The sequence below is a fragment of the Lonchura striata genome, chromosome 2 (assembly GCF_050655825.1).
Source record: "Lonchura striata isolate lonStrDom1 chromosome 2, ASM5065582v1, whole genome shotgun sequence".
NCBI classification, from domain to species: domain Eukaryota; kingdom Metazoa; phylum Chordata; class Aves; order Passeriformes; family Estrildidae; genus Lonchura; species Lonchura striata.
Genome location: NC_140704.1, coordinates 106,149,085 through 106,171,493, shown reverse-complemented (window position 1 = coordinate 106,171,493; position 22,409 = coordinate 106,149,085). Strand labels below are relative to the sequence as shown.

Sequence of the window (22,409 nt, the reverse complement as noted above, 5' to 3'; positions counted from 1 at the left end):
ATTGAGCAAGTGTTTGGAGGCAAAGCTGGGGCTCGGGCTGCACAGATTCAAAGTCCCTGTTTTTGGCAGCCAAGTCCCTGGTTTGACAGCCATCACTTACAGGTTAGAGCTGCAGGTCATCAAGAGGTAGGTGGCAGAATGTTCCCATTCTGGGGACAGGCAGGGAAGCCCAGGGTGGTAGACTGAGATCTGAGGACAGAAGGTCATCGAAAAAGAAAAAATCAGTTCACTTGGCTGCTGCAAGTAGATGGATATCTGAATGAGGAGAAGAAATAAGGTGGTTTGGATATTGAGTTTTGTATGATTCTCTAGATGGCAACAAGCCTGGCTGAGCAATGTAAGTAGATACTGCACTAAAAGGGAAGAGTGCTGTTAAGATATGAAATGTGAATCCTATTAAATCTCAACAATAGCAAATAGCAAATTTTGGTTCGTGCTTTTAAATCCCTAGGTTGTTTGTTTGGGGTTTGGCATTTTTTTATATACCATAATTGCATTTTATAATTTCTATAGTAAGACTTTAGAATACATTTACACGCAAAAATGTCATGGACTCAGGTACTCTCCTAATCCTCCTCCTGCTTCTCTCTCCCACTGTGATCTGTCTGGATTAGCCTGCAGAAGAGAGAGATGAGTGCAAATGGATACGCTCATCCCACAGGCTTTGCTCAGCAGGTACCTCTTCTCACTGAGCTGGTTGGAACCCACCTGGCTCAAAAAAATTAAGCCCTGCCATAATGGAATAGGGCATCATTCTGATCATTCTGGGCTTGAAAAAATTACCCCTTTAAAATATGAGATGAGCAGTCCATACATTTTAGCTATTAAGAATTGCAATGTTAAATGCTTAGCAATTTTGAACATAAATTTAATTGATTTTCTGCTTAGGGAGGAGACAAGCAACTTAAGACATTTGGAGAACTTTTATCACAAATCTTGGACTACAGCTTCAGTGTGTTTGTCTTTAAAATACAGCCTCAACTCCTGATGTTGTCTGGGAGAAGACATGTATTGTGTTGTTCCTCATTGCATTTTCTGCACTCTGCATTGTCAGGACTGAAAAAAAAATACACTTTGCATATGTGTATGAGAGGAAGAACAATAAAGGCCATGATTTTGTCACAGCTATTTCCATGACAAAACCAAAGACTTTTGAGAGGCAGTTTTCTTACTACAATGTCACCGTGGTTTGCATTGGAAATCACATTTCAAACAAAAAACAAAGCCCTGGCTTCACAAATTATCTGTGTTCCTGTAAGTCTGTGATGCTTCTGACAACACCTCTTCTTCATAATGTACACATAAAAATGTAAGTTAAATATGTTGCACAGGCATCTTAGATGTATTACAAGCAGGTTCTGATGTGTACTCAAACAAAAGAAAAATTTTTGTTGGGTTTTTTTTTAGTAATAGGACCATTATAACAGTTGGTAGGAAAACAGCAATAAGAAGTTGGGAAAGACAGGGCCCCTGGAGCCAGCACCCTGAACTGTGTTTGGTAAACAATGAGTCTCATCCTGATTTCCTGGAGAGCAGCCCCAGACCTGTGCCTTGGCTTTAGCAAACCTTGAGTGGTGTCACTTTCATGAGAGGACACACAAAGGGACAAACCTTGTCTATCTATAACACTGACAGCATCTCTCAGCAGCAGTTCACATTTGAGTGACAGGGAAACTCCAGCTGATGAGCTGCACTGTGCTGTGCTTTTCCCTAAAAGCCCCGGAGTCCTCATCAGGACACACTGACTTGCCAAGCCATGAGTCCTGAAGAACACAGTGACACACAGTGGAGGAGACATGGTGGGACACTATTCCCTGAATTATGCAACATTTTTCACACCAAGAACAGAAGCAAAATTATTCAGAAACTGCAGCATTGTGGAATAACACCTCCTCAGGTATGTGGGTTACTTTTTCTCAGCAAATAATTAATGCATCTTCCTAGCACAGAGCTAAATAATTTAGCACTTAGAATTTCCCCACTTAGAAGTCTGCCTGAACTCTTGGTGAGCAGGCCTGGTTTAGGTGACCAGCAGCTCTCCTGACCAGCATCAGTCCTCCATGAAGAACTGGGAGAACCTCCACTCACTATGGACCCTGTCTCACAAGCACCACTTAGCCCCTGCCAGCTCCCAGAACTGGTTTATTCAGCTAGAACCACTACCAGGGTTTCTGGTTTCCCCAACAGGAGTTAGTTACACTGAAATCAACCCAGCAGAAGCACAGAATATTCTTCTGGTGCTGGTTCTTCAGGTTAGGCAGAGGCAACTCTGAAACTCAAATGGAGCCAGGATGGGGAATGGAGTGAGGAACTAGACCACTGTTACCTGCGGCCACTTCTGACCTGAATGGAAAAAAGAAAACACACCACCCTACACTGAAATTAAATTATCATTTGAGCTACTTAGCAAGTTAACTAAATTGATTGTGACCTACATACTAGAAAGCTTTGGAAATGTGGAAATGCTTTTTTCTGTGGGAGTCAGGTCACTCAGTAAAATCTAGTTTAAAAATCCACACACATTTTTCTGAAGCCTCCATCGATCTTGCAGCAGAAGCAGTCAGTCTGAAGAAGCAGTAGGACATGTTTAAACCTTGGCATCTATTAGGTCAGGCCTGCAATGATTTTAGTCTCTTGTCAGGGTAGCAGACAATGCTGACAGATGAACTGATTAGGCTTGGTGCATATTGCAGCCCAGACTCGGTAATTACAGTCTACAAACAATAATTTAAACAGAAAATAATATATTACATGCAGAAGGTTCATTGCCAGCTGCCTAGAGGCAGCACCTCCACAGCTACTATGCAAAAGTAAAACACATCAGGCAGCACACTGGGCATTAAATCTTTCTAAAAGTACATCAGTGAAAGACCAATAGCTGATGTAGTCACAGAAGAAAACACAATTAAATATATATATTGAAAACAGTCTCTTAAAGGAACATGGAAAAAGAAGCATTGATTTGTCTGTCCATCTCTCTATATTTAAAACATAAAGCCTCTTTTATCTTTTATATCTGGCAATGCATATGTGTATATACAGGGGTAACACCAGACCCCTAATAACATACACTTTGCATGGTCTATGAAGTGGCCTTTTCCACAATAGTGTGGAGGAGGTGTTCTTTAGACCAAATAGACTTTCCTAGTCCTCCCATATCAGCACCACACAACTTTTAACCACAGACTGCTGCAAACTTTGAAAATAGTCGCCACATAGTATTTGCTTTGCTGTATTTAAACAGTATTTGTGTGCAAAAGCTCAGCTCAGATTAAGAAGAGAAACACAATACAGAGCTTTAAAGATAAGGTAAATGGACAGTGAAAATTGGCCTTTAATCTACTTAGGAAGTCATTGTGATTAAAGTCTAGCAATTTTTTCTGTGCTAATGAGGGACTAGGCAAGATGGTCACTGAAGAAATCTCTGGGGAATAGCACATAAGGCATGGCTGGTGGTGTTGTTTTCTCTTTTCTTTCTAAATCATTTACTTTGATAAATTTTGGGTTATTTTTTGTATCAGTTTGATCAGATGGAGCATACAGACACAATCAAAAGATGCATATGTAGGCTTCCAACCTCCATCACAGTGAGTTCCCTTTTTCCAGCAGGCATCTGAGTGTGCAACCACGTAAGCAAACCTCCTTTTGATGCATGTTTTATGCAAACAAACCTTTGCTTTAGGGAGCAGCAGTCCACAAGCTGGCACATACATCAAACAGCAGGCAAATCCTTCCCCACCAAAGACATGGTTTATAGCGTGCCATCAGTCTGCAAAAATGTAAAACATCTGACAAATTCTGTAGGGCTATGGCACGATGGCCCTTTAGAACAAGCAGGCATTGCTTTCACAGAGCAGATGTTTTGCAAAACCTTCCCTGGAACATCTTTGCCCTCAGCTGTCTATACAAAAGCCATAAGTAACAGCAATTAAATGTCCCAATTCTTTATGGATTAGAAAGCAGAGGGAATGGGCATAAACCTCAGATTAAACAAAGTTAACTGGAGTTTAGATTATTGACTGATTTTCTGGCAACTAGTCTTAGCAGTGAGATAAAAATAATATTAAGAAGGCACTAGTGTTCACTGGGAGATTTTGAAAAGTTCAAGGGGCACCTGATTGGAACAAATGCATTGCATGGGAAGGTATCACTTGAGGCAGAGCTACCCTCAGTTATCCCAGTATATTCCAAATGAGCAATGGGAATGGAACATTATGTCCCAAATGAAATCAAAGAGGATTTGTTTGCTCACCCCCTCTAGAAATATTATTAGAAACAGACACCTGAAAATCATTTTCCCTCTTCTACTCAGTCCTGCCACTTTTACCACTTCAGTATTTGAAGACTACCATGCTGTGGTTTAATAAGCAGCATGACTAACATCTGTCTCATAACATACTCGCTCGTCATCTCCCTTGGGAAAGACCCGTGTGCAGTGGAGACTGCTTTCCTTATGCATGCACACCGAAAAACATGCAATTACACAAGCACACACACGTCCATGTGCGTTTGTCAGAGAGGGCAGGATGAAAGCAAACACGGCTCATACCTTGGGCAGGGAGTGCTGGGGTTTGCTCTGAAAGAATGGGGAGGTTGAGGCTTAGGAGGGCCCCCAGAAGAGGCTGCCCAGACACATCTCACCCTTCTCCTGCACACACCACAGCTGTGTCGGGAAGGTGTTCACTATTTTTAGCAGCATAAACAACCAGACTCTCCTGGTGACCATTGTGTCTGAGTGGTTACAGAAAATCTGGACTCTTGCATTAATTTTAGCTGTAGCTGGCACATGCAATACCTGGTAATACAGACACAAAGAGCTTGGCCAATTATCAAATACCAGAATTTCTTACCAGTTTTGAGGAGTTTTCTCTATACTACAGCATTTTACTGGGAATATGTTTTTATAATAGTGTCTGTTGTGCTGGAGTGATCTGGAAAGGAGAAGCCATTTCCTTAGTACAGGAAGAAATTTTGGGTTTAATTAAATTTAAGCAAGTAGAGGCAGGAGAAAATAATTTCTTTGTCTCTGTTTTTGGCAGTGAGAGAAACATATTTACAGGGAGCTTTTTGGAACTTGGACTCTTTGAATAGGGAATATCCATAGCCATTCAGGAAATACATTAATGCAGTAGCCATGCTATGCAAGAAATCATCAGCTTCTAGTTATTGTTGTAATGCAGGCTGGGTGCCCTTTAGATGGCTGTGCCCCTTGATTGAAGACAGGAATGCTCTTGCCCATTTTTTCTAGATGTGTGTGCTCTCCGTGAAGATGAATTTGTATTTTTTCAACTTAAATGGAAAATCCAGCAGTGGAAATGGTACTAGTCCAGAGAGCTCAGCAAGTCTGAGCAGGAGGGGTCAGGCAGCATCACAGAGAAAATAAGTGGCAGCAGACATAAGAAAGTACAGCTGCTCATCCAAATTCCAGGGGCCAAGGTGAAGAACTCAGCAGGACTGTGTCTGGCTGTCAGCCTGTTTTGCACGTACCTATCTGAATTTTGATTCTGGCTTCCCTGCTCAGATTCTATATGAGTTCAGGCAGTGCATCCACAGCCATTTCCTTCTTGAGAACATATGAAAGTTGTTTGCTCTTCTGTGATGGTTGCTGTTACTCCAGCTGAAAAACTGAGGCATTTAGATGTTAAATAATTTATCTAAGGAGGTGCAGTAGGGTTTGGAAAACACACAGTTCCTGTTCCTTACTAGGCTGCATTGAGTACACCAGGCTGCCTGGATCAATGGCAAGGTTTAATAAAAGTTTCCAAATCCTGTGAGTTTTTCCAAGAAGCAAGAAGGGGCCATCAGGCTAGAGAAGGTGACCCTGCAGGAGGAGAGCATCCTCTGGTGTTTTGGAGTTGGTGTCCTAGCATTGCCAAATAATTTAGTTGATAAGTTACTGTGCCTCATCTCATGCTGCCTAAAGGTTCACCAGTGAGAGCAGAGTATTACAGCCACAGACATGACCTCCAGCTGCTGTAGACCTGCACTGGATTCCCCTGGGCTGCACGATCCTGTTCAAGGCAAAACTGTCCAGAGAGCAGCTCTGGGTGCTGCCGGGTTCCCTCCGTGCAAAGGGCAGCTCTGGCTGCAAGGATCCTGGCCCTGGGCTTTCACTGCTGCCTCGCTCGAGCTCCCCAGAGGCAGAGGAGAGAACCTGCCTCCCACCAGGCTGCTGCGCTGCATGGCTCGTACACAAGGGAGAGTGAAGCAGGATAAGCAGGGCAGTTCGGGTGGGTGTATCCACAGATTTATGTTTCTTGGTTTTGTCAAAAAGGGCAGCACAAAACAGCAGCATCATAAATACCACACGTTAACTGTTCTCCTAGCACCAGAGTGTGAAATATGCACATGCCTTAACTACAGTCATGGAAAACACCTTTCAGTTCAGCAGACATCTTTGAGGATTTCCTGGGAGTTGCAGGTGGCACTCTGCCATATAGAGGGATCTAAACACAAATGAGAACTGGTCTCAGTGGTGAGTGAGGAGCATGGATCCTTACAAAATATGTTGCTTGCAGGCATGTCACCGACTGGCAGTGACATCAGTCTCAAAGGTGGTGCTGGCCTCCTGCCACTACTCAGCACATTTAAAGGCCAATTTGGCAAGGAGAAGGACATTGTGTGGAGCTGTTTGTACAGCAAGTACAGTGCTGCAGGCTGGGAAAATAAAAGCTGGTATCACCCTGAACCATTATCTTTATGCTTCCTGCACTGACAGTGGGACCTGAGTTTAAAGCAAAATGAAGGAACAAAACAAAATGGTCAGTTTTGTTTAATGTCATTTTTAGCTCTGTGGATAGCACCAGGTTTTCATCTGTACCTGTTTGTCTGTGCCCAGAAGCTTTGCTTATAGTGTTTTGTGGTGGGAACCAGCATAGCAAAGCAGCTGGGACAGGCTTTTACCATGCTGCTAAAAGAGTCCTCAGTACCTGCAGAGCCTTCCTGCCTAGCACTGTCCTTACTCATCACCTCAGGGCCTGGCATGTAAAAGGAAGATTCATGTAGTGCCTGTTGTCTGCTGAGCACAGGGAAACCACTCCAGCATCGATTCTCTGGGCACTGGATTCCTCTAGAGGGAAATGTGGCAAAACTGTTCCTGGAAATCCAGTGATGTTCTTGGAAATGAATAAGGTATGCTGTTAGCAATATCAAAGCATCAAGTGATTTCTTCACATATTCTCAATAACATCAGGGCACAATTTTAAAAGACAAAGCATTCTAAATAATCCTGGTTTATAGCTGAGCAGTTCGACTATGACAATCCAACCTTATTCTCCTTTAGTATCAAGAAGAGAAGCCAATTTTCTGCCTTGAAATTTGAGGAGAGCAAAAAGATCATGGGTTTAGGACATTGTTCATCATTATGCATAATTTTGCTCTGTTTATTAATAGTTGAATTTTTCCACTCCTCTCAAATGTCACCCTCATATTTCTGCATGATTATTCATTGAAATCTTAAGCATTCAAATTATAGATAGAAACCAAGGCAGACATGTAATATAATAGATTGCATCTTCCTCTCTTTGTGTGATTCAGTAACTCTGACCAGTTACTCTGCTTGGACTCTAGAAGTATTGGTAATTCTGTAATTTCTTCTCAGAACTCAGCTTCCCTTTCTTCTGTGGTCTTGGGCCCCCAATTTTCCATTCCCCATGTACACAAAGTACAGGAGGGATTTATCAAGGAAGAGATTATGGGATTAGGCCCTGGCAGAGTGCAAAGTATAAAGAAATTGGCTCCCACTGGACCCCCAGCTGGCAGCATGTATAGCTCTGTGGCTCTCACAGCAAGTCAGTCCCTGTGCCAAAGCCCAGAAACAGAACCCACCCCCTGCTCCTGCTGAGCAGCAGTGTAAGGGCAGGACACAAAATTGCTTGGGCCTGAAGGATGGCATTTCATGGTGCCTTTGAGATTGGCATCCAAACTACTCATAAAAAGTGTCATACTCCGTTTTACATTACATTTGAAAAGAAGAAAGACTACTTAAGCTGTGCTAAGTGTCCAGGTAATAAAAACCAAACTTAACCATCCTATGTGTGGGTGCATCCTATGTGTGAGTGCCTGTACCTTAACTGGCCTTACTTGATAAAGATGAACAGCACAAGGATTACAGTGATGGAGCAGTATTTCTGCCTTCTTAGGCTGTGCAGACAGCTGAGGAAGCCAAGAACTTAGCAGATACCTTCATTGTCACCTGTTCTTCCTCCCTCTGTCCATACACAGGTGTGTTCATCTCTCACATTCTGACAGAAGATCAACAACTCTCATTCTAAGCAGTTTCTTATTTCCAGGCAAAGTTTCAGTTGTGGCTCTATTCTATTCTTTATCAAAGCACAAATGTTTCAGATCCAAACCAAGACCCTGGCTCTTGCCAGATATTTTTACTGATTTTAAAACTTTGGCCAGAAAATATACTGCAAGGCTTGATCCTCCAGGCAACTTCTGAAGGCATTTACATCTATGTAAAATAGCCCATGGATGAAACTCTTTGCAGAAATTACTCTGCTAGTTGCACTGAGAGTTACCAAAGTGACTCAGGCAGAAAGTCTAGCCCAGATACTTTGACTCTGTGTCATTTCTGTGCTTCCTGTGAATAGAAAAATGAAGGCACAGAGACCAGAGCACTGCCAGCCATGTCTGCAGGAGGCCCCTTACAGATAGAGCAGAGATTGCCCAGGGGTCTCTTTTCTTCCACTCCATTTCAAAATGTACCCCTAGGTACAATTCTTCCCCTGATTTTCAACATACTTAAAATCCTGGATTTTGCTGATACGTATTTCAAAGACAGAATCAACTTTTCTGACTTTTAAGGATTCTTGTTCCTGTCTTCTACACTGTTCAATGTGCAACAACCTTGCAGTATCTCAGTCAGATAGCAATAAAAATGAAGATAATGGTAAGGGTGCGTGATAATACACTGCAACAGCAACAGTGTTTCTATGATTGGGCCATTAGAACAATAAATATTTGCTGCCTTTGGGATGGAAGGTTTTTTCTTTAGGATATGATTTTCCCCCTTTTATGCCAAGTAGCATAATTAATTTTAACTTCCACTGAAAACAAAATAGTTCAAACTATTCTTGCCATCAAGGAAAATTGAGAAAATGCTTTGAAGAGTAGTATCGATTTTAAACATCTTAAACAGGGATAAATAGCAATCCTGGTTTTGTAACCAGCTTTTCCAAGAGTTTTCATGGGCACTCACTCGTCCTGATCCTGTTACAGCAGTATGGTTTCAAATCAAGAGAACTACACAGAATTGCAGGGGAAAACACTGTCAAAAACAAAAATTCTTCAATTTTTGTTGATACTAGCTAAGAGTCAATACATTATACATTATCAGTTTCCTGCTGTAAAATAAGAGATATTTTTAAATATTACTATTCCACAGACGTTCTATGAGCTGAGAATATCAAACCTATATATTACCATCAAATCAAAAATAATGCATCTAGCTATCATAGGAGCTTTCCCCTGTGTAGCAGAGAGAGGAGAGTGCTTAGGCCCATGTGGGTTAATGTCTGGGAAAGCATTCAAATTACAGAATCCACAAATGACTGGCAGCTCCCATTAAATTTGTTGTCTTGAATCAATTGGGAGTGGTATAGGGGATCCCACAAGGGGTATTATCCTGTTTGGCCTTAAGCCACTCACTGAAAATATGCATATTGGAGGTGAAATTGAATTGCATAGATTTGTTCTCTAAATATTCACCATATGTTCTCATAAAAGTAGGTGCCAGATGCATCTTTAAAATGAATTGTGTATTGTGTAGCTGTTTTCTTTAGGCTTTGCTTCAAATCCTTAGTATACAACATGAGCTCTGTAAACATTTGACTCATATACAAGATGCAAAATTAGTTTATTCCAAATTTTTAGAAAGGAAGGCTTGACAGCCTGAATGTTTGTTTACATGTGGATTTCTCTACTTCATGTAATTACAGTCATGCTCCAGTCCCTCAGCAGTTTCAATTTATCTCTTTCAATCCTAAAACAATTTGTGTTGTGTCAACTATTGTGAAAAAGGTAAGTCTCTTCCCAGAAGGGACCTCATCTCAGGCATCATTATAAACTTGTAACACAGAAAAGTAACACAACCCATTCTCTAGTTAATAACATCATGTGTGGTCTGTAGAAAGCTGGCAAAACCAACTGAGAATTAAATCCATACAGAATATATATTCAACAGTTATCTAGTAAAATAATATGAATGTTTTAGTAGCTCCAGCTGGCCTGTATAGAAACAGAAGAAAACAACTGTAATGACCTTGACACTTGGACTACACAAAGCTAAAAGATGCCTTAGGGCCCCTGGGTGAGACACATCAAAGAAGCCAGAAGAATTTTTGCTGTGAGTAGGCTTGGATTATATCTAACACCAATTCCACTTGTAACCTGTTTTCCAGGTCCTGTTAAATGAAGTTTGGATTTTCAAAGGAAGCCTGGTGCAAAGGGAGAGATGAATGAGAAAGAAACTCAGCGCCTTCCTGAAGCAGACACCCAAGTCCTGCAGTATGTCCAGGCAGAAATAAGGAATCAGCATCCCAGGACATGAACAAGGATGACAGAAGAGGAGCTTGGGGATTTGGGCTGCCAGGATAGAGGTATTCATGTCAACAAGCAGGTACCCCAAACATTCTTGCAACAGCTGGTGGAGACACTTTACAGCTCTGCACAAAACTCCAGAATGCCCAAACTTCCCCTTCTGGGGCACTGCTCATCTATAGAGACTGAATCCAAAGACACTGAATCCCAAATATTGGCTCTGGTGGAAATTAAAGACATTTTGTCTGTTAGATGTCAAACTACCTGTTCAATCTCTGAGCAAAGAGGGCTGGTACTCTCTGAAAAGCCCTCACTGGACCCTGGGGATGCCTTCTTGAAAGGTTTAAGGCATGCCATAGGTAGAACACAGAAAAGAGCCATGGCTGGAACAAGAAACACTGTTCCTTCCCTACCACATCCTGCTTCAAGCATGAGAAACAAGGACTAAGGTTTCACAAATTCCTCTGGATGAGCTCAGTGCAGGGACGCTTCCGTACTTTTGTTTACAGTACTTGTAACCCATCTCTCAGCCAAGTTTCCTTCTCAGATCAAACACCTGGTATGGATATGTTGTACCTTGAGCTTGGCAATTTTTGCTGTTGTGATGCTGGGCTGTATATTCCATTACTTCAGGCACTGTTCATGGGATGGGTTTCTCCTCCAAGACCAAATAGAGACTCAGAAGCATAGGAAAAGTTCTTTTTTAAACAAAGGAAGTTTTTGTTGCCTAGAGAGGCATTCTGCAATCTGTTTGCTGAATGTTTTTCCCTGGTTCACAATATCATTGAGGGAGTTCCTAGGAAAATAATACAAGGCTCACTAAAAATGATGGCTTCTTGGGAACATTATCTAAAGAAGCAAAGGCTTGCCTATATTTCTGCTGCTTTCTGTAGCAGAACTTGTGAGTTCCAGGGCGTCACAAATTCCTGTTTGTTCTTTCCTGCACTGCATTTTTAAATTCCCATGATGAACTTACACAACTCCACCAGGACACACATTCTTCCTCCTTCTCATAATATGTTTATCACAAAAACTGACTGGTCTGAGGCCACATGGCTTGCAAGCAATGAAGGTGAAGTTCCTTCTCCTAACTCTTGCAAAGAATCACAATCTTTTTTTGTGTTTGATGGAAGTATGAATGTGGTTATAGTACCCACCTTAAATATAATTTTGTTCTTTCTCTGACATAACAATATATTTATTGTTGATCTCACTTTATATGGATCAGACACACATAATAGCTTTTGATATATTGTTTCAGTAATGTTTTATTTGGTAAGCTCCTAAGAAAGTAACCCCTGGAGCTTACGTATTCATGGTAGTTTAAAAACAAAAGCAAAACCACCACCAACAACAACAAAACACAACTCTGATTGAAGGGTAACATTTTCAGTAGAGATGGGATAGTTTACTTTGGGACAATTTAAATTTAGCATTGTTTCTACGCTTTCTATGGAAAGTGCTGACATGAGGTCTCTTAATCAGTGTCCAGATCATACAGGGAATTCATAACTTACCAAAGATCTAAAAGCAAAGTGGAGTGAAAATAGCTATATTCATATGTCCTACACTAATTTCCAATTACACAATTCAAGGCTTTATAAGAATAAGAGGAAAAGAGGGATCTGCTCCCCAAAGAGATATCAACACCTTACAAATGTTAATTGATGATGTCTGGACCCCTGCCTTACAGTTCATGGTTACAAAAGTACTCAGGAGCATTTTTTTTTTAAATTACCTATTACCATACACCATAAGTTTCCTGCAAAGTCTTCCCCAGAATGTTTTTTTTAATAGCTTCCCCTTTACAGCTAGAACAGAAGATGGAGCTTTTCATGGACTTTAGTAGGACCTTTCAAGGTCCTCTTTCCAACAGACAAGCAGCTAGAACTTAATAAAATTCTGCTGTAGTCCCAGAAGAGATGAGCATGTGGTATATGTGTAGAAGATAATACAACATATGTTTGTAAGCCCTACTTCTAAAGAAGGCCATCATGCTCCCTCTGCCACATTCTCTTCAGGTCCAAGACTCTGCACAAAGAAACCCGCCACTTAATGATTTTCACTTCAACTCTCTCTCTTTTGATTCAAGTCTCAGATTCACCACAAAGAGTAAGGTGCAGCATTGCCTGTGGTGCAATTATCAAAGGTTCTGATACAGCAAGCCACCTTAGATCCTTTCTGTTGTGTTGCTGAGAACTTCCAGAATGCCTTTTTCAAGCCTGAGCCCATGTGTTGAGCTTACATTTGTCCCCAAAACGGGTCACTTGTTTCCTAAGTGTTTCAGGGCACTATCCAGCCCTAAAATCATGTTAAATCAGTCAGATGAAATGATACTTGCAGAGGTGTTGAGATTTGGCAACAGACACAAAGGATAAATTGGTCTTTGGGAAATCATCTCAGCTTAATATCTCCATTATTAGCTGCTGATCAGAACAAAGCTGGATATCTGACATTATTGAAAAACAAATGGATCCTGCAATCTGTCTCAAAGACTGTGTGGTAAGAATAGTTCTGAAATAGTTGCAATTATAAAATCCAAATGGATAAGTCATCCATTTTCTACCATGGAAACATTGGTGAAACTGTTTCTATTTTTCATACAGATTAGGAAGTTCTGTTATCCTGGATCTGTGAAAGGAATAAGAAATTATTAATTGTTCAAAATGGGGTTAGGAGAACTTGTAGTCCTCCCACCAGATGAATCAAATAGAGTTCATCTCCCAAGGAAAGTGTTGGTAAATGAATGATGCAGAAGCCCTGAGAATTTCAAGTCCCTGACTTGAGAAACTGAAGGAAAGAAATGGAGGATGACTACAACCCTAAAAGGAGGTACCTTGATGAGAAGTGAAGAGCCAGAATAGTGTTTCCTTGATGTATTTATTTCCTGCAGAATGAAGACAGGTGGTCTTTTTGATTTGACCAGGAATGCCAGGATGATTTAGCATGTCAAAGTTCTCTCATGTAACATTAAAAGCAAAATCTCTGGACAAGGATAAGGGAGGGCTCAGGAATTGCAGATTGGCACACAGAGCAAAGAGATCACTTCAAAAGACTATAGAAATTGTGCACAGCTATGTTTCTTTTCAATTGAACATAATTTTGGATGCCCTCCATTCTACTGAGTTGAAAGAGGAAGAAGAAGATCACCCAACTCTCTAACAGACCAGGGACTTGCTCATTTCTGGAAATGTCCCAGGGGGTGATTATGTGGTGAAATGTTTGCAGCAGCAGTGCTGCCTATGTAACAGAAGGTGCATAGGGACTGCTCTAGCAAATTATTCATGAACAATAAATAATGTATAATGTGTTGCAAAGATTAGGGAAGTGCACTCTGCAATGTACACAATACTTCTATTCCAGAAATAATTTTATTTTTGTTTGGATAGTTTTTTCTCATTAGCTCTGTGGGTAAGCATGACCCCGCATGAGCCTAGGGTTTTTTTCACACATTTTTCATGTGACAGTTCTCACATCAAAAACAAAAAAAAATTTCTCCTAATCCCCTCTTTATTAGAATTTATTTATTTTTTAAGTTCATATATAACCAGGCTAATTTGTTAGCTTTTATACACACATACATTTTCTTGAAGGTAAATTTTTCCCTGAACCATATTATCCTGTTTGGTTTAGTGGTATTAAGAGTGTTTCCAATGCCAGTTACAGAGTAGATTCTGTAGCAGTATGTACTGCAGCAGCCTCCTGTGAAATAAACTCTCCATCCCTGGGAGTTCATAAACCAGGATGTGAGAAGTTGCAGCTGGATGATGAGGTAACAAGCGAGCAAGATATCATGTCCTAATTAAAGGACTTGGCTTGCTTTCCACTTGGCTTCTGCAGTAAAGGGAGTTACTTGGAAAGTTACTTGTCTTCCTACCTCATGTCTGAATAATGTTTATTAGTCATCACTGATTTCTCAGTGCATTTCTCCCCTGTGAGAAACAAGGGAGGATCTTTCTCCTTCCATTTTTCTCTGTGTGATTTGCAGCCTGGATGACTCAGACTAAGCTGGGCTATTTCTTCTCCTTTCATTTCAGGTGATGTGTTTACACACTGGTCTGTGCTGCAGAACAGCCTGACCTTCCCCATTAACTACTTAGAAAGAAGTTAGACTAAACTAGTGTTTTCTTTTGCTAGGATTCTCCTTCCCCACTCTCTTGGACAAAGGCAGCTGAAAAATGCAGTACAGTAGTTCATGCGTTCCTTCGGAGGGACCAACAACCTTCCTTGGAAGACATAAATGTCCTGTAAAGATTTATTTATCCCTGAGGAAGTCTCAGGGGTAGTTCCAATCCAATTTCACGCTTATTTTAGTCTTTCTTTCAGTGGAGATTTAGACCAGAAAAGTTTCTTCACCAAAAGAGTTGGAACAGGTTGTCCAGGGAAGTGACTAAATTACCATCCTCGAACCATTTAAAAGACATGCAGCTGTGGCACTTAGGGACAAGGTTGAATGGTGGACTTGGCAGTGGTTCAACTCAATGATCTTCAAGTTCTTTTCCCAGTTAAATGATTCTATTATTCATAGTTTTCAAAGTTCCTTTTCTTTTTATTTCAGACTCTAAGTAAAGAAGTGGAGAGGAAAACCTACACAATTTTTTCACTTTTTTTACTTTTTTGAGTGTCTTTTTAAATTTTTGAGTGTCTTCTCTTGTACATAACAGATATCTTGTAAGTCTTGACACAAATATTTGAACAGCATCTGATTACTCCCAGGAAGTAAAATCTTAGCCATTAGCAGATATAGTTATGGGTTCTAAATTATGTTTAATCCAAAATTCATAGAAGTTGGTGATTCACCTAGTGAAGAGATAGGCACAATAATATAGGCACCAATTGAACTGAATAAATACAGCACATACATCCAGTTTGAAAGTTAATAATTTAAAAGATCCCATTTTTACTTCAGGTAGTTAAAACTTACAGATACTGCATACTGAATACATCCAAAACTTTTTCTTTAGCAAAAAAGTTACTTGACTTGAGTCTATGATTAATTATTTGTTAATAATGAGTCATCAGACTGCAGTTGTACACATCATGGGTGCTTCCAAGGTTTCAGATTTGTCTATTTTGAGTGCTCTAAATATGTCATTTCTTGCTGAAGGGCACACATACAATTTAAGAGACTATGATATTCTCACACTATTGTTACAGACTGCTTTGCAAACTACTCTCAAATTGACCTGCTTTGTTCTTCAAACCAATTTCTCTGGAAATGACAAAAGTAATTAGCATGATTGGCAAGTACCAAATTCAGTGGAAGATGAGAGCATAGGAAACATTGAAAAGAAATATGCACCTTGCATTAGAATGATGAAGTGCTCCAAGTACTTTGGTGAAATTACACTAGGAAAGAATATTCTCTGAGACAGCTAGAAGTAAAAAAAAAAAAAAAAAAAAAGATAATTATACCTAAAAACTATAAACTGGAAATCCATCATGACCAGCAAAGATCTGCTATTGCACAGCTCTCCAGGGTTAAGAATATCTACTTCTCTCCAAATCCAGGTAAAAGTATATAGCTCCTCCTTGGTTAGTTTTCTCTGGTAACAGGTGACATTCACAGCCTTCAGGAATAGCTCCATCTAGGGCTGTGTTTCAGCAATCTGTTCTGAAGATGGCCAAAACAATAATTATAAGGGTCCAATTTGGTCAAGAATAGATATCATTATCAACAATTTAGTTCCCATCTTATGCCTAAGTGTTTGCCAAGAACAGAGAGTTCAGCAAAACTTCTAAACTGCAAAAGACAGTGAGCAAATTTATTTAGTGAAAATGGGCTTAGAAAATTTCCTTACTTTGCTGCACCCTACTCTTAGCCAAGTCTACTTGGCTGACACTTCAACGTTAGCCTTCATCTCAATTGGCCCCATGTTCATTCCTGCTCTGCTGACTGAATGAAAAGAAATCCAAGAAGTAAATGCTGCCTCAGTAACTCATTAAATGGTGGTTTCACTGAACAGTAATAGTGCAAAGACTGGAGGTGAGGGCACTCCACACAGTGGTACTAAGACTAGACAGTCCTTGGCCTCCTTCTAGCTTCCCACTCTCTGCACAGAAGAAAGCCCTTGGCATGGCAGAAATGAAACCTCCTTCCTCATTCTCCCAATTAGATTTTTCTCTCATCTTGGACTCACTGTTGTGGTTCTAAAGTCTTGCAGTACCTTCAGGCTGTAGCATCACACCTATTCATTAAAAAGAGCAGTCATCTTAAAATCATCTTTAGATGTAAAGACTGTAACTAATTTCTCATTTAATATACCATTCCAATCTTTTGGGTGACTTGGCAGTGCTGTAAGGAACTGCTGCTGTAAGCTCTTGATCAAACAGTCTAAAAATACTCATGCCTCAGGATTGTCCATTTTTTCTTTCTGCTTTTTCCATGGAGACTTGTCAGAACACCACCACTGTACAAACTCACCTGGAAGATTTAACAAGCAGCAACCAGAAAAAAATGTGGAACTGGAAGCCCTTTCAGACAACAGTAAGCATCTATTCAACAGCTGAAATCACTGGGATGCTTTGTGAGGCTGTCACCTCTCAGCAGTGCCAGTAAAGTTCTCACCATTTCATCAGATTCCACAGAGGCTTTACAGAAGACTCCCAGCCCCTGATGCATGAGGTCTGGGATGCTGTTCAAACTCTGACATATGTGCTGTAGAGACTGGCTGGTTGCAAACAGATAAACTTTCTTATCTGATGTGACAAAATTCATGTTGCCCAGCAATTGCCAGATGTTGTCAGTTCTCTCTTCAGAAGATGAAAAGGCTAGGAAGACATGCAAATTGTGGATGATAAGAGGATGTGACTCTGACCCCTGGGCCTGACAGCTGATATTAGGCTGTTCCTGTGGCTCTGCTATCCCCAGTACATGGCTCTCCACATCCTCTAGGTTTTCACACTCACATAGCAAATTCAACTTGGCATGCAATTTATGGAAAAGTAACATACCAGTACAGAAATGAGCTTGTACCTGAGGAATGTCAGGATCTTAAATGTCAGGATTTTAAACCAAATACTTTTTTTTTTCCAACTGCCATTGAGTTTTGTGGCAATTAGGAGAATGAAACAATCTGTTTAACATCAGGAGGAGTAGAATCATTGCAAGACATGGCCTTCCATCATAGGTTTCATCACATGCTCAGCCAGGTTAAAGACACTGAAACAAACCATTCCCTTTACTGGAGAGACAGAACATCCAAAACCTTGGATTCAGTCTTGACTGATGGACTTTTCTTTGACCTCCCACTATCTGTGTGTGCATAATTAACTGTGTAAATTTATTTATGTCCTGGTATGGGATCAAGTATGATATACAGTAGCAGCAAAATCAGACATGAGTTTCCTGAAGCACTTCCTGTTGCAGTGAAAATTGTTGATTTGCAAGTAGAATCATTAGCTATTTGAATGCTGCTACACCTCAAAGTAGGCAATATTCCTCATGGAATTTTATTTTGCAAGGGTTTGTTTTCTCCCAAAATGGGATGAATAAAAAATGGCTTCATTTGTCACACTTATAATAATGTTGGTCCTCAACTTCATGCTACCTAGTGTAAAATATAAGATTCACCTTAGTTGCACTGAAAGTATTTCTTGTTCTGTTTGGCATAAAAAAGTGGGACCATCACACCATGGTAAGGATGCTACACTGTCCTTGAGGATCCTCAGTAAGGTAAAGAGAGACACCTCATCTGCCTTCCCCTGATGAAGTCTTACCTGTTCTTACGAAGTAACTAACACTTCCATCATGTGTCTGACCTAAAAGTTTAGCATGTACTACTAACAGTCAATCTCCTTAATTGAAGATATAGTAATTTTTGGTTTATTGGCAACTAAGATTCTAAATTCATACTGAAATTGTTTTTGTGCACTTCACATATTGGCCATAGCCAAGGGTATTTGTATGAAACATGTATTTATATACAAATATGGAAATTCATTCTAAAATATGATGTCTCTTTCTCCTGGAAGATCTGACAGAATACTGGAAATCCTGGATATCAGTTTAAACTCTGCAGCAAACTGTGATCAAAGGAGTGTTCTTCCTGAACATTTCCTTGCTCCTTTCCATCCCATTTGCGTTCTTGTGACCCCTTAAGAAAAAATGATAAATAGAAGTCCATCATTTCACTTCTAAAATGGATTGCATCAACATGATACAGTCACTGTCCAGTGCTTCACATCACCTCCATTCTGGGTGACCTTACTTGCTCTTCATAAAGAGCCAGTAAACCCACTTAAGCAGATGTGTTACACGCAATTCCCTTTAGTATTCAGCATTCCTTTTTCTAACTGTTTTAATCTCTGTTTTACAAAGGAAATCAGTGTACGCAATGTATGAAAAACATCTTTACATGCCACTCCCTCAACAGAAAAGGACAAACTGGAATTTCAAGAGAGCTTCACTACATTTGCATTTTAAAACAAACTTTGGATTGAATTTACTGAGCTTCCTTTTTTTCTTTTGCATGCCAGATGTCTGAAATATACTGGCCTCCCATCATTCAGTTACATCTCAAACAATCCCAAAGAATTCAGTTACGGCCTGTGAGTTTTAAACATACCTTTTCTGGTTACCCAGAGGTAGGTTTGTTCTCATACATCTGCAAACAAAAAGTTTTAGCTCAGCAACTCTTAACCTGGTACTCAAATGTTTGCCACAAAGCAAATTTTCTCTGCAAAACTGAAGAGAAGTGGGAGATTCCCTTCAGTTCCTCCCCTTGGCAAAGGTGTTGTCAGCAGCATAGTGAAAACACCAGCCCTGATCTAAAGCAGAGACTCTCAAGGAGACAGAACTTGCTGTGCTCCATTTTCGAAGCACAGAGAGAGGGTGAGAAGGACAGTCAGTACCCAACCCAGTTCCCAAGGGGGTATGGTGGGAATCTGGACTCTGCCCTTCGTTTGTAGATCCTGTTCAAACATGGGAGGTAACCCACGCCTCATACCATGAGCAGCTGAGGTACATCCGTTTGTTAAATATGCTCATACCTCAGGATGTGAGTGAGACTTGCTGGAATTACACAACACTGATATATGAGTCTCTATAAGTCTAGATGAAAAATAACTCACCTGATGCTCAAGATGTCCAGGGTACTAAGGTGCTGTCTCTGAACCAATAGATGAACCCTAAATCAAGTCTATCCAATTCCTGCCTACATCAGTTATTTTTGTTCTATGAAACTGAGATACATTTTGCAAGTGAGATGAGCGCAAGCATGCCTCCTGCAGCAAAATCTTTTATCTCCAGTACAAAATCAACAGGGAATCCATTTCATGCCAAGGAAACAGAAACCAGTATGGTTCAAATATGGACAAATTCACCTTAGTTCCTTGAAATCTGAAACAAAGACAGGAAAGAAATCAGTCACAGAGATAAAAGCTGCACTTCAACTATCTTTAGTCTGCACTTTTTGTGTCATGCTGGAGGTCAGAGAAACAGTGTATACTTACCCCTGAGATGACAAATGAAGATTAAATGAGACTATTCACGTGGAATTTCACATGTATCCTGAGCATATGCTGCTTTGAAATGTGCACAGGATTAGCATTCCTAGCCCATGGGAAACAAAGCCTCCATCTAAAACTTCTGTGGTCTGAAGAACTTGTAGAAGCTACTGCAACCTGGCTCTGGGCAGACTTTTCACGGCAGTGTCAAAGAGCAAAAAAGCCAAGACAAAGATTCTCATTTTCAAAAGTGTGCTTCCATCCTGGCTGTGGTCTTGTTCCTGTGCTGGCTGCTGTGCCAGCCCTGGAGAATGGCACACACACACTCTGGTGTTTAGCATAGGAAGTGAGTGAGCAACAGCTTCTGAGACTCCTGAACTTCCTGGAGCTTTTGGAGCATATTGAATTATGCCAATGTTCACAGGCAAGAAATGACTGTTTAAATTAAAAGTATTGCTGATATATCTTATCAGTATTGCCTCCTCTCCTCTCCTCTCCTCTCCTCTCCTCTCCTCTCCTCTCCTCTCCTCTCCTCTCCTCTCCTCTCCTCTCCTCTCCTCTCCTCTCCTCTCCTCTCCTCTCCTCTCCTCTCCTCTCCTCTCCTCTCCTCTCCTCTCCTCTCCTCTCCTCTCCTCTCCTCTCCTCTCCTCTCCTCTCCTCTCCTCTCCTCTCCTCTCCTCTCCTCTCCTCTCCTCTCCTCTCCTCTCCTCTCCTCTCCTCTCCTCTCCTCTCCTCTCCTCTCCTCTCCTCTCCTCTCCTCTCCTCTCCTCTCCTCTCCTCTCCTCTCCTCTCCTCTCCTCTCCTCTCCTCTCCTCCTTTTATCCAAGATGCACAGCTATGGGCTCACCCCATGCTTGTGCTGTACCCAAGTGCTTCCTCTTTCTTTTCCCCTCCATCTATTCCTGTTCCAGCACCAACCCATCCCTCCCTCCTGGCAGTGCACAGGGACTGGAAGTGACCTTCCCTGCTACCATCAGCATCTTTAAAGAGCTGCCTTTTCATTAATCCAGGTTATGTGTATATGTGTGACACTTTGTGTTTAAGTATAGACAGCTGCAACTTGGAAACCTTGCTGGAAGATCTCCACAGAGTAAGGTTTGTTAACTGTTGGGCCTTAGTATCCAAAAGGAAACAGAAATTTGATCCCAGTAACAAGACAAATGTGCTAATTTCTGAAAGTAAACATTATCCTGCTTTTGTCTCCAACTTTTCTGTGTTGCATACATAAGCATGTCATACTCATTATCTTAAAAAATCTCATTTGGCCAAAAGATCAGCTTGGGCCTAGCAGAAAGGTCCAACTAGGTCACATTTTTATAGATTATGCCTCTTCTATTTCCCTGTTCTGTCTGAACCTAGGCTGTCCCTCTGCTCCTGTCCTTAATTTGATACCGGTTTTCTAGGATAATTCTCGTTATACCTTTCTGGACAAGAGATTTTGATCCCTGACATAAAACCAGACCAACTCTGCATTTAATGCACTTAAATGACTATATTATGAAATTATAATTTTTCCTGTACACACTCTCATTAGACAAAAATAAGATACCATCGATTTCATAAATGGAGCTCTGATTTTAGCTATTTCTAGGAAAAGAGAATACATTAAAACCAGAAATTATTTGCACAGCTTTATGGAGCTGTGTTTTTAATTTTGTTAAGGAGAAGCAGACAAGAAAATGTGCCACATTTTCCAGCAATTCACATGAAACCTCAGTGTGCTCTCCAAAATTCTTGGTACCCCTGATTCTTCTTATCCAGGAGATTCAGTCATTTGGAGAGCCCACAGCACATGCCAGCAGCCAGAAAGAAAACAAGGATGAGGGAATGATGCTTCTTTGCATGCGAGACTTGGCTGTGCCTTACCAAACACAAACCCAATTCATCATCTTCCAGACACTATTTCATACCAACCATTTTGCTGTCTCTTTTATGCATCTGTCTGTTTATCTCTTCTCAAGCACCATCTGCTTGTCCTGCTCTCTCGCACCGCACATGTTCACGGCGAAGACACCTCCAAGGTGACAAATGAGCAGTCGAGCTAATTTCATTGGGATAAACAAGAAAGCAAGAGCCAGATGGAAAGCCATGGAGAGAGCCAATGTCATTTGGGGGGAGGAGAGAGTGTTTGGAGGAAGAATCACCATAACAACGGCAAGTGCAAAGAAGAGGTTTCTATTCTGTCTATTCCACTAATTACTATGAATATTTTATTCTTGCCGTGTGGTTTATCCATGTCCAGATCAATGATTTACTGGCAGATGGCTTATTTTGTTCTGGGCTGTTTTTTTCCCATTAAGTTTGACTGTTTTGATTTTCATGAGGTTTGGGGTTTGAATTTTTTTAGTTCTCTTTTAGGAGTTTGGATTGTTTTTGTCAGATGCTCACAGGGAAGCAGCACTTGAAGGAGTCTAATG

At 40.8% G+C, this 22,409-nt stretch overlaps 1 long non-coding RNA gene across 3 annotated transcripts in view; it reads right to left on the bottom strand.

Moving 5' to 3' along the window:
• LOC146768364 (uncharacterized) overlaps positions 1 to 20,515 on the bottom strand; it is a 37,945-nt gene extending 17,430 nt beyond the window's left edge. The window contains exons 1-2 of one of the 3 annotated variants that reach the window (XR_014953401.1): positions 19,618 to 20,515; positions 101 to 18,641 (exon numbers count right to left, since the gene is read on the bottom strand). This is a non-coding gene — a long non-coding RNA (uncharacterized LOC146768364). Of the gene's footprint in view, positions 1 to 100 lie in introns of all 3 variants that reach the window. The other 2 variants (XR_014953400.1, XR_014953399.1) reach the window with 2 other exon arrangements.
• Positions 20,516 to 22,409: the final 1,894 nt, after the last annotated feature.